Genomic DNA, 14,625 nt, shown 5'->3' on the forward strand with positions numbered 1-14,625 from the left:
TTATGATAAACCTGTGAACTCACCAACCTTTTGGTTGACACTTTAAAGCATGTTTATTCTCAGGTATTAAAGAAATCTTCCGCTATGCATTAGCTCATTTTAAGGATATTACTTGGAGTCATTCATGGCATATTTTGAAAGATGTTGCATTCGAGTCATTGAGTTCATCAAGATAATTATTAAGCCAATTATAGTTGGATGTATTATGAAATGGTGTGCATGCCGTAAACTTTTGTTGTAAAGAAAGTTTATCTTTTAAAAACGAATGCAATGTTTGTAAAATGTATCATATAGAGGTCAAATACCTCGCGATGTAATCAACTATTGTGAATCGTTTATAATGTATATGAACGGGTCCTTTCAGAAAGCTAGCGAAAATTTGAGAACTTTTCATTTAGATATCGAATGGTTTCGATGAACGGTTTAGAAGTTATAGTCAATTGAATTTTTATATTATTATTAAAAATGATTATTATTATCGTCGTTATAATCTAATTATTATTATTATTATTATTATTATTATTAATAGTATTATTATTATTATTATTATTATTATTATTATTTTTATTATTATTATTATTATTATTATTATTATTATTATTATTATTATTATTATTATTATTATTATTATTATCATCATTGTCATTATTAATAAAAGATATTATTGTTATTATTGTTATTACTATCATTATTATTGTTAAGGTTATAATTAGTATTATTATTATTATTATTATTATTATTATTATTATTATTATTATTATTATTATTATTATTATTATTATTATCATTCAAATAGTTATTAGTATTATCATTAATATTATTATTATTAGTATTATTATAATTAAAACTAATATTAGTAACATCTAATTATTATGATTACTATTATTATTATTATTATTATTATTATTATTAATATGAACGCGATATAAAAGACGACTAAAAGCTATTAAACGAAGCCATTAGGAAATAATGATTATGAGTATCATGATGAAATTAAGATATTGTAAGATATTGATTTAAAGGAAAAATATCGTTTTCATTATTTTACTATTATTATTTATAAATTATTATTAATATTAAAACTATCATTTTTACTAAAATTATTATTTTTAATAAAAATATCATTGTTAATACGAAACATCATTATTATTATCATTTTAGTACTATTGTTAATAAAAATTATCATTTTATCAGTTTTAGAAAATATAATTATTGTTATTTTTATTAGTAGAATAATAATAATTATTACAAAATAATACAACTTTTACTTATTATTATTATTATCAATATTATTTTATCAAATAAATATGTGATACAAAGATATTTTACTACATATAATATAATTACATTAATAATACCTATTATATTATTTTTATGATATTAAATGAACTTTATAAATTTTATTACTTAAGATATATAAAAGTATATTTTTATTATATAAATTTTAATATAAAATTTTATTTATTAATAAAAGAACTATATTATTTACTTTAATAAAATCTATTAAAAATATTTAAATAAATAAAATGACTATATTTAAACTATATAATAATCATGTATAAATTTTGGAAGACAATTTGGTCAATATGACTTTTGTTGACTTTTGCATATTTAGTCTCCAGCATTAGGATTGTGATATACTACGACTTGACCTAAATTGTTAGATAGATATTGATCAAACATATAAATATATATAATTAATATAGGTTCGTGAATCTAAGGCCAACATTGCACTTGTTCAATGACGTCATATGTATTTTTACTACAAAATACAGTATTGTGAGTTTCATTTGCTCCCTTTTTAAATGCTTTTGCAATATATATTTTTGGGACTGAGAATACATGCGCTGCTTTTATAAATGTTTTACGAAATAGACACAAGTAATCGAAACTACATTCTATGGTTGGATTATCTAATCGAATATCACCCCTTTTAGCTTGGTAGCCTAAGAATTAGGGAATAGTACCCCTAATTGACGCGAATCCTAAAGATATATCTATGGGCCTAACAAACTCCATCCAAGGTACGTATGCTTTAGTACTTAAATTTTTATACAGAAGAGAGGATTCTGTTATACAGACGAGAGGATTCTGTTTTGGGGATATTCTATATGCATCTTGTTAATGTCGGTTACCAGGTGTTCACCATATGAATGATTTTACCTTAATGCAGACGAGAGGATTCTGCTTGAGGATTATGTTTATGTAAAATGAAAATCTTGTGGTCTATTATATTATTATAAATGATTTTACCTTTATGCAGACGAGAGGATTCTGCTATTGGAATTATGTTTAATAAAAATCTTGTGGTTTATTAAAATAATGGAAATGAATGATTATGATAAACTAATAAACTCACCAACCTTTTGGTTGACACTTGAAAGCATGTTTATTCTCATGTTTGAAAGAAATCTTCCGCTGTGCATTAGCTCATTTTAAGGATATTACTTGGAGTCATTCATGGCATATTTCAAAAGACGTTGCATTCGAGTCATTGATTTTATCAAGATTATTATTAAGTCAATTATAGTTGGATGTATTATGATATGGTATGCATGATGTCAACTTTAGATGTGAATAAAGTTTGTCTTTTAAAAACGAATGCAATGTTTGTAAAATGTATCATATAGAGGTCAATACCTCGCGATGTAATCAACTATTGTGAATCGTTTATAATGTATATGAACGGGTCCTTTCATATATATATATATATATATATTTACAACATTTAGGTCCCAATTATATTTCAAAAAACATCTTCGTTACAGTAGTAAGTTTAATCGACTTTAAAACATACATGACATAAGTTGAATTACAAAACGGGCATACAACCCAAGACCCGTTTGACATAACCAAAAGGTAAACCTTGACCCGACTATTTTACTTTTCAACAAAACCGAGCATGGTGATTGGGAACGCTACCCAATCCTAATCAAAAGTCTAAAGGACAATCTTCTAAAGCAACCCGCAAAGCACTAGTCTCCATGCTTACCCAAGCCGCCACCTTGCGAACCTATAAAAATGTAAACAACGAGAGGGTAAGCTAATGCTTAGTGAGTGAGAATATACTACATACATACATATGCATAAAATGGACATGCCACACAACTATAATCAAGTAGCACATACCGGAGTCCGAGCATAAAGGCAAGCTAATCTAAGCATACCGTACGATCGCTATACAACAAGCTAATAAATCAACAACGTAAGTACACCAACAACGATAAGATCAACGCCATCAAGCTACACCCGGAGGGTTAGCTACATCACAACAATACGACAATATATATATATATATATATATATATATATATATATATATATATATATATATATATATATATATAACAATGCGTAAATGCCCAAGGTTAACCCCTTAACCCAATACCAAATGAAGATTGGCCGAACCACACGAGCCTTAGTAAATCTGCACCACACGCGACTACTATCTTCAATACCATTACAACATCGAGGTTGGCCGAAACTACACGAGCCTTTGTGAATCCGCACCACACGTGACCACTACCTCAATAAGATGACCGAATCTACACGCGTCATCGTGAATTCGCACCACACGTGATTCACCTCCCAAATCAAAACCCACGGTTCCGGGATTATATAAATCCACATAATCGGGGTTACTCAACCGCAACTCAAATGCCAACCCTTCGCCATCGAGGTTATATAAATCCACATCACAAGCCTATGTGATAACGTACACACAAAGTGTGCACCTCGCCAAGGGTGGATAACCAAAACGCACAACCGTGCCAGTTGGACCTATTACACAAGTCCATCAAATCCACCTATATGTGAAGTGAGCTCTATAGCCGAGGATCACTTCACCCAACCCGCACCCATCCTATACATACATATGCACATAGTATATTGACACTCACCTTGAAAACTTGATGGATGCAAAACCAAAATCCGCAATCGCCAATGGAAAGCACCTATTCCATTTATCACATAACAAACAACACAACTAGGGTGGATTACAAACCAACCCATATTGACACTTAGTGCAATTTCGACCCAAAAGCACTTCCAAGCACAAACCGCACCCAAACTAACCAATAATCACTAACACAAGTGAGAATGGTCCTAATACACCAATTAAACCCAAATCATAAGTGTTAAACACTTATCTTACCCAAAATGACAACTAAATCCTAATTTTGACCCATTTTAAAATTAGTCAACCAAATGCATCCAAATGGGTTCCAATACTTCTAAAATCACTAAACTAAGTGATTACACCCAAAATCAAAGCCTAATCAAAGTTAAAACGTCAACCAACTTAAAACCCGCCAACATCAACTTTAAACCCAAACAATAACATCAATAAACTTACTTCTTAAGTTTAAGTGGGTTTCTTGACAATATAAGTTCAAACCCTAACATTGAATCTCAAATCAAACAATGAAACTCGGAGTTAGAACTTACAAATACAACCACAACGTAGCCAAGAACGAGATGAACAACTTTAACACTTGAGCTTTCACCCGAATCGACCTTCTTCTTCACCAAATCGAGCTCTCTCTCTCTCTCTCTTGAATGGGTTTATCTCTCTAAAAATGGTTGGGAGTGTTTGTGTGGGTGAAAATGAGATAGAGATAAGATTGGATATGCATTTGTGGTCTACAAACCGTTCCCTAGGTGAAAAGACCATTTAGCCCCTTAAAAACACCAAATTTAAGGTTAAATTCGTAACCTGCCAGCACCAATATTGCGACCATAATCCCCAAAATTGCGGCCGTAATCCACAATATTGCGGCCGTAAACCCCAAAATTTACTTGGCTGTTTTCAAAAACATGTCACCCTCCTCAAAAGTTGCGACCGTAAGGCCATAAATTGTGGCCGTAATTTTTGGTTTTCAGGCCCTTTTTCGTTTTATGACTAGATTAAACAAACGTGGCTAAAGTTAAACACAATAAAGATCGAATACACACCTTTGGACTTCGTGCATCGACCAAAGCAACATGCCAAAGGAAAAACGGGGTGTTACAACTCTCCCCCACTTAAATTCGATCACGTCCCCATGATCCTAGTCACTTAACCAATCCGGACCTACACTCTACGGTCCTTCGACATGCTTCCACACTTGATGTTGACTATAATTCCCACAATCCGAAAACCTTACACCACACTTCTAGGCGGCCTTTCTCAATGAGTCACCTTTCCAAATTAAACCGTCATCTGTGATCTACCAAATCCACGAATCCGAGCACAAGAACTCGCTCAATCCCTCACATCGGGAAAACTAACCAATCTCGTACCGAGATATTAACCCTTAGCGTACCCTTACCAAGTAGAATGCTAAAGTAACCACGTCCAAAAATAAGGTCAACAACCAAACGATGAAGACCGAATAAAAGCAAATCCTTACGGATAACACTTACCACTTAACATCCCTTGTAGTGCGCAAACACGTCTAATACGCAACTACGGCAAACACGTGAGCAAAACACGGCTATTGCATCACTAATCACACATCATGGTCCTCCCGACCGAACCACCGGCGTATGAAACAACCAATAGTTCTCAGATCCAACATCATGAAGGCTGGCCGAAACTACACGCGCCCTAGCAAATCCGCACCACACGCGACTCACTACCTCCACCGCAGTAACAATCGGGATTGGCCGAACATACATGCGCCCTAGTGAATCCGCACCACACGAGAGTCACTATCCCAATAGAATGACCGCATCTACACGTGTCACTGTGAATCGCACCACACGCGATTCATCGCCCAAATTACCACAACACAGGAATGGTACTTCCATTTCGATAATGTTATACCATGCCGATATAATACTACTCCCAAGGTGAAGTTAGCGGACCGAGTCAATGACCATAACCCACCAATCACACACGCTCTTTTGGCCTCAATCAACGAGTGGTGTAGCATCGCGCGCTGCGAACACCATAGTGAATCCTAACGGAATACACTAACCAATCACCAAAAGCAAAAGTATATACACATACCTAGAATCATTCCACACCGCCTGGAATTTCCGCACACGAGTTATACGCACACGCAAACATTGCTATCACAATCGAGCCAAGAACCACCTATATCGCACATAGGCACAAAAATAATTCTCTAGAAGATAATTCGGCATGCACATCCCTTAACCGAGGATCTTACCTTGCTCGTCAACACGTCCATTTATCTCCCAATGAGACTTACCACATTACCACCTCGGTGATAATTTAAATCCAAAACCATAAGTACAATTTTTTCCAAACCGTACTTTTACCACAATCGACCAACGTAGGTCTCAACGATATAATTCCCCCACTTAGAACTCCGTTCCGTAACCACATCATCGAGATAAAAGTATCCCGCGAAACCACCATCCACTCATTGTTGACTTAGTCAACCGTCGAGTCCGTCTCCGTCTCAGTGAGACTCTTATAACCAACATGCTAAAGGAAGACAAGATCCATCCATCTTGTATTCCATAATATACCCATCACGATACCTTGCTCCAACCTTGAGCACATGAAGGACTTCAGGTTGACCTTTTCCACTTCATCCAAATCGTTCATTAGCACAAAACACAAAACATCGCTCTTGCAATCGTCCTATTGCTATGGCTTGTCAAATTCTGCTTAGTCACTCATGTACCTAAGGGTTTCTATAGGGTACCCTAAGTACAATGTAACCACAACCATCGAAATCGCAGATCACGCCAGCAGGTATAAAAAGGCACCTGACATCGCGTCACGTAGACTCCATTATCTACATACATCGAGATCAAACACGCAATCTCTAGGGTTCCATCCACCCGATGATCCTCATGGTTCACCATCCTCAACACAAAAGTACATACGCACTTAACAACTAAACACCAACGCCCATTCTCATAGCTTGGTAGAAACATTTCCCAAACACTAAGGAATGCTTGGTTGCACCAAGTCTTACGCCCTTCATCCGTCAATCCAAATGCCACCGTAGGGTAATTCCATTAGGAATGTCACCCATAAAAAAAAATATGCACAACACATTGCATTTAACAAACCCGAACTCATCGACACATAATAAATAATCAAAGGACATATTTATCAAAACGAAAAGTACCTTAACGTCTTCTCGCCACACCCGTCCCCGCTAACTCGGGACACTCCGACTTGCGATGTCCTTCTCCTTGGCAATTGAAGCACACCGTGCCATCACCCTTTGGCACCGAACATTCCCACAACTTGTGACCTCTCACGCCACAATTTTAACACCTAGACGCACTAGAATCCGATATACCCGTCCGTATACTACCCGTGCTCACACTTGCACCCTTAGTTCTGTTACTTGGAGCACCATACGAAACAACGCTTCTCTTAGTTGAAGGTTCACCAACTATAGATCGCGAATGCGATTCGAAACCCCTAGCCACGACGAATAACTCCGCGAATGAGTTCACTTGACCAAGACTAATCTTGTTCCGCAAGTCATCATTCAAAGTTTGATAGAAATCTCCCATCAACATACTATCTCTTTCGTTATACTTCGGGCAGAAACGAGCCTTCGCCATAAAGGTCGTCTTGAGAGTATTCAAATCCATAGAACCTTCTTGCAAATTTTGCAACTCACCACGCAAATCCAACAAATCGGCTTGTGTCAGGAACTCCTCAAAGAATTCCTTCTTAAAATCATCCCACGATAACCCCTTAAATGATTCACCACAAACAATATCAATTTTACCATCCAACCAATCTGTCGCCCTACCCCGCAACAAGCTAGTAGTGAGTCTTGTCCTCTTCTCGGGAGGGCATTCAATGGTGCGAAAACACCCTTCGACATCCGAGATCCATGTTGTGCTTATCAAGGGATCCGGTTTCCCGTCATACATCGAAGGTTTAGTCCTCATGAAGCTCTTATGACAATGCTCTATTTCGTCAATACTTCAAAATTTGGAATACTTCCTACCCATTTCTTCTCGTAAAGCTCCCAATTGCTCCGCAACGGCAGCCGCAACCCTAGCGTTATACTCATCGTTGCTCGCCTCAATCCCGTTTCTCGTTGCCATTCTAAAGAATACAAAACAATTAGACCATGAACGTATATAACCACACGCACAACACCACCCCATCTTGCTCAACACTCATTGTACTTCACTTGATAAACACGATTTGCACCCGTAATAATGGTAGCTAGTCATTATTACGCGCACACACCGTATCAACTTGTTAGTACAACGACCGCCTCGCTCGATGTTATAAACCAACACAAACAAAAATTCTACGCGATATAAACATACGCAAGAATAATATCACGATACATGCCACAATCCTAGTTAGTTCACCTACACGCTAAGGCACTAACCAAATCCTCGTCCGACCCGTTCTCCTACAAGTCCCGTAACAAATAAGCACACACAAAAGTCTAAGCCTAGGCACCTATCTCAAGTCACCTAAATCCCTTAGACCATGCTCTGATACCACTTGAAACGACCCAACCCGTCGTATTCTGGCCCATATATATATATATATATATATATATATATATATTTATTAACATAATAATATTTACAACATTTAGGTCCCAATTATATTTCCAAAAACATCTTCATTACAGTAGTAAGTTTAATCGACTTTAAAACATACATGACATAAGTTGAATTAAAAAATGGGCATACAACCCAAAACCCGTTTGACATAACCAAAAGGTAAACCTTAACCCGACTATTTTACTTTTCAACAAAATCAAGCATGATGATTGGGAATGCTACCCAATCCTAATCAAAAGTCTAAAGCACAATCTTCTAAAGCAACCCGTAAAGCAATAGTCCCAATGCTTACCCAAGCCGCCACCTTGCGAACCTATAAAAATGTAAACAACGGGAGGGTAAGCTAATGCTTAGTGAGTGAGAATATACTACATACATATATATATGCATAAAATGGACACGCCACACAACAATAATCAAGTAGCACATACCGGAGTCCGAGCATAAATGCAAGCTAATCTAAGCATACCGTACGATCGCTATACAACAAGCTAATAAATCAACAATGTAAGTACACCAACAACGATAAGATCAACACCATCAAGCTACACCTGGAGGGTTAGCTACATCACAACAATACGACAATATATATATATATATATATATATATATATATATATATATATATATATATATATATATATATATATATATATATATATATATATATATATATATATATATATATATATAACAATGCGTAAACCGCCCAAGGTTAACCCCTTAACCCAATACCGAATGAAGATTGGTCGAACTACCCGAGCCTTAGTAAATCCGCACCACATGCGACTACTATCTTCAATACCATTACAACATCGAGGTTGGCCGAAACTACACGAGCCTTAGTGAATCTGCACCACACGTGACTACTACCTCAATAAGATGACCGAATCTACACGTGGCTGTCAGGACTTGTGCGCACCGCGCACTTATGGGGCTGCGCGCCGCGCACCCCTTCTGTAATAATAAAAAAAAATTGCTGCGTATTCGGTTGGATAATGGGTTGGGTCGTTACAAGTGGTATCAGAGCATGGTTTAAGGGATCTAGGTGACTTGAGATAGGTGCCTAGACATAAACTTTTGTGTGTGCTTATTTATTGCGGGACTTGTAGGAGTAAGGGTCGGAATGGGAATTGTGGTTAGTGCCTTAATTTGTAGGTGGACTAGCAGTCATATTAATATGCGGATATTATTAATATACTATTTCGTTGTGTTTGTATTTATGTTTGCATTGCGAATATCATCGAGCAAGATAGTCGTTGTACTAACGAGTTGATACGTGTCTGCGTAATAAGGACTTGCAAACCTTATTACGGGTGCAAATCATGTCTAACAAGTGATGTACGATGAGTGTTGAGCAAAATGGGGCGGTGTTGTGCATGTGGTTTTATACATTCGTGGACTAATCGCTTTCCATTCTTTAGAATGATGACGAGAAACGGGACTTCAAGGGTGAATCGAAGCAATGACGATGAGTTTAATGCTAGAGTTACGGCTGCCGTTGCGGAGCAAATGGGTGCGTTTAGAGAAGAATTGGATAGAAAGTATTCCGAATTTCTTAGTAGTGGTGAAATGGAGCGTTGCCATAAGAGCTTCATGAGGACTAAACCTCCGATGTATGATGGGAGATCGGATCCTTTGGTTAGCACAACATGGATCTCAGATGTCGAAGGGTGTTTTCGCACTATTGAATGCCCTCTCGAGAAGAGGACAAGACTCGATACTAGCTTGTTGAGGGGTAGGGCGAAGGATTGGTTGGATGGTAAAATTAATATCGTTGGTAGTGAAGCTTTTATGGGGTTATCGTGGGACCATTTTAAGAAGGAATTCTTCGAGGAGTTTCGGACGCAAGCCGAATTGGCAGAATTACGTGATGAGTAGCGAAATTTTCGATAAGGATCTATGGACTTGAATACTCTCAAGACGACCTTTATGGCGAAGGCTCGTTTTTTCCGGAGTATATTGGGAACGATCGTATGTTGATGGAAGATTTCTATCGTACTTTGAATGATGACTTGCAGGACAAAATTAGCAGAGGTCGGGCGAAATCATTTGCGGAGTTATTCACCGTGGCTAGGGGTTTCGAATCGTATTTGCGATCGGTGGTTAGTGAACCTTCAAGTAAGAGAAGGGTTGTCTCGTATGGTGCTCCAAGTAAGAGGACTAGGGGTGCAAGTGTGAGCACGGTTGGTATACAGATGATTATATCGGATTCTAGTGCATCTAGGTGTTACAATTGTGGTGTGAGGGGTCACAAGTCTTGGAAATGTTCGGTGCCAAATGGTGATCGCACGGTGTGCTTCAATTTCCAAGAAGAAGGATATCATAAGTCGGAGTGTCCCGAGTTAGCGGGGACGGGTGTGGCGAGAAGACGTTAAGGTACTTTTCGTTTTAATAAATATGTCCTTTGATTATTTATTTTGTGCCGATTGAGTTTGGGTTTGTTAATTGCATCGTGTTGTGCATATTATTGTTATGGGTGACATTCCTAATGGAATTATCCTATGGTGGTGTATGGATTGACGGAGGATGGGCGTAAGACTTGGTGCGACCAAGCATTCCTTAGTGTTGGGAAATGTTTCTACCAAGCCATGAGTACGGGCTTTGGTGTTCGGTCGTTAAGCGCATGTTCGCTTTTGTGTTGAAGTTGATGAACCATGAGGTTCGACGGGTGGATAAAACCCTAAAGATCGAGTGTTTGATCTCGTTGTATGTCGGTAATGGCATCTACGTGATGCGATGTTAGGTGCCTCTTTCATACCTACTAGCGTGGTATTCGACTCCGATGGTATTGCAGTTACGTTGTACTTAGGGTACCGGAGAGAAACCCTTAGGTACATGAGTGACTAGGTGGAAATTTGACAAGCTAAAGCAATTGGAAGATTGCAAGATGTAAAGTTTGTGTAATTTGTGGTAAACTCTTCGTCCGAAGTGTTTAAGGATAGATTAAAATCATTCGTATGCTCAAGGTTGGAGCAAGGTATCGTGATGTGGTTATGGAACGGAGTTCTAAGTGGGGGAGTTTGAATTCTCGCACGAAGATGTTCTAGTGTATTGATATTGGACGATGCTCGTATGGATTCGGAGCTAGCGTTGAGACCAACGTTTGTCGATTGTGGTAAAAGTACGATTTGGAATAAATTGTACTTATGGTTTTAGATTTAAATTATCACCGAGGTGGTAATGTGGTGAATCTCATTTAGAGATAATTGACGTGTTTGACGAGCAAGGTGAGATCCCTCAGTTAAGGGATGCGTGTGTCGGATTCTCTTCTACAGAATTATTGTTTTGTGCCTATGTGCGATATAGGTGGTTCTTGCTCGAGTGTGATGGCGTTGTGCACACGTACGTGTGATGCGTGTGCAAGGATTTCCAAGTGAGTGGAATGCTCCTAAGTATGAGTATATACTTGTTGTTTGGGGTGGATGGTTAGTGTATTCCGTTAGGATTCACTATGGTGTAGCAGTGCGCGATGTTACACTACTCGTCGTTTGAGGCCAAAAGAGCGTGTGTGATGGGTGGGTTTAAAGTTCGGGCGTCGATACCACCCAAGGGACTAGTTATGCGTACTAGTGGCGTCTGCGTAGCTAATGGTTCATTCGCGAGAATTGTTCCCTTTGGATTTTGGTTATGTGTTGGGAGTAGTGTTATATCGGCATGGTATAACGTTATCGGGAAATGCGAGTACTGTGGGGAATGGGAGTACCATTCCTGGTTTGAGTTTTGGGAAGTGAGTCGCGTGTAGTTCGGATTCACAATGACGCGTGTGGATGCGGTCATTCTATTGGGATTGTGACTCTTGTGTAGTTCGGATTCACTAGGGCGCGTGTAGTTCGGCCAATCCAGATTGTTGTTGCGGTGGAGGTGGTGAGTCGCGTGTGGTGCGGATTCACTAAGGCATGTGTAGTTTCGGCCAGCCTTCATGTGGTTAGTATTGAGAACTATTGGTTATTTTATACACCAATGGTTAGGTCGTGAGGACCATGTTGTGTGACTAGTGATGCGATAGCCGTGTTTTGCTCACATGTTGTTAGGGGTGTGACAATAGTAGATTTTGTACACCTTGGGTTTAGCGTTGCCATAGTCTTTTTGGGCGTTATCAGTTTTAGCCATTTACTTATGATGTTACGATAGTTGCGTAGTGGTCGTATTGCGCGCTACGAGGGATGTTTAGTGATAAGTGTTATCCGTAAGGATTCGTTTTGTTCGATCTTCATTGTTCGGGTTGTTGACCTTAGGTTGAGACTTGGTTGCTATTAGCATTGTACTAGGTGAGGGTACGCTAAGGGATTGATATCTCGCTACGAGATTGGTTGAGTTTTTCCCGATGTGAGGGATTGAGTAAGTTTTAGTGCTCGGATTTGTGGATTTGATAAATCACGGATGACAATTTAGTGTTGAAGGTGATTCATTAGGAAGAATTGCCTAGAGGAATTGGAAGAACGCGTGATATTTCCATGTATGCTAAGTATTTGTAGTAGTTTTCGGATGTCGTGTGCGTTGCATGTCTCGAAGTGCGTGCACGTGTGTAATTGGTAAATGGAATAATCTTCGAGTTTATGATAACAGTGGTAGAAGTCGGTTTAGAACGTATGTTTGAGGACCATAGAGTGTGGGTCCGGTCGGTTAAGTGATAAGGATCACGAGGACGTGATCGATTCTAAGTGAGGGAGAGTTGTAAGACCCAAATATTTATGGTACATAGAGTTAAAATGGTGTACGTAAAGTGTGTAAAGCGTGGTATAAATTTAAAAACAGACAGACTGTGCAGACCTTAGTACGCGTCGCGCAGGGTAAGGGTGTGCGCCGCGCACCATGCCTGCGACAGATTTCTATCTTTTTCCAATTAGATTTAAATGAGGGGCTTTTTGGTCTTTTCACTTGAGGACAGATCTCAGGCCATATCAGCTGGTTTAGATCCAATTTTGGATCACTTTCACATCCATTCAACACTCTCATCCATTCTTAGAGAGAGAGAGATTTCTAGAGAGAGATTTGGGGATTTGGAGAAGAAGAAGCTTGATCGATCAAAAGCTCAAGTGTTAAAGTTGTTTACCTCGTTCCTAGCTATGTTTTTGGTTGTTGTGGTAAGTTCTAACTCCGAATTTCAATGTTTGATTTGATATTCAAAGTTAGGGTTTGAACTTGAATTGTAGAGAAACCCATTTAAACTCTTGAAGTGAGTTCATCGATGCTTGTAATCGCGTTTATTGTTGTTGTTGGTGGGTTTTGGGTTGGAAACCGACTTGGCCATTATTAGGACTTGTAATGGTTTAATCACTAGGCTCGGTGATCATGGAAGTGTTGGAACCCATTTTAGTGTATTTGAAAGACTAATTTTGAAATGAGTCAAAATTAGAGTTTATGGGTGATTTTGAGAATGATAAGTGTTTAACACTTATGATTGGGTTAAATTGGCATACTAGGACCATTGTCACTAGTGTAAGTGATTATTGGTTAGTTTGGGTGCGGTTTGTGCTTGGAAGTGCGATGGGTCAAAATTGCACTAAGTGTCGATTTGAGTTGGTTTGTAAATCCACTCTAAGTGTGTTGTTTGTATTGTGATAATGGAATAGGTACTTTCCATTGGCGAGTTGCGGATTATTCGGTAGCACTCTTCAAGACGACAAGGTGAGCGTTAATATCCTATGTGCATATGTATGTGTAGGAAGGGTGCGGGTCGGGTGAAGTGGTTCTCGATTATAGAGCTCACTTCACATATAGGTGGATTTGATGGACTTGCGTATAGGTCCAATTGGCACGATTGTGCTTTTTGGTTGACCACCTTTGGTGAGGTGCACACTTTGTGTGTACGTTATCACATGTGCTTGTGATGTGAATTATATAACCCCAATAGAGAAGGGTTGATATTGAGTTGTGAATTGGATAACCCCGATGATGTGGATTTTTATAAATTCCGGGACCGTGGGTTTTGATTTGGGAAGTGAATCACGTGTGGATGCGGATTCACGATGACGCGTGTAGTTTCGGTCATCTTATTGAGGTAGTTATCTCGTGTGGTTGCGGATTTACTAAGGCTCGTGTAGTTCGGCCAACCTCGATGTTGTTGTGTTATTGAAGATAGTAGTCTCGTGTGGATGCGGATTTACT

Source organism: Rutidosis leptorrhynchoides, chromosome 2 (assembly GCF_046630445.1).
Source record: "Rutidosis leptorrhynchoides isolate AG116_Rl617_1_P2 chromosome 2, CSIRO_AGI_Rlap_v1, whole genome shotgun sequence".
Taxonomy (NCBI): Eukaryota; Viridiplantae; Streptophyta; class Magnoliopsida; order Asterales; family Asteraceae; genus Rutidosis; species Rutidosis leptorrhynchoides.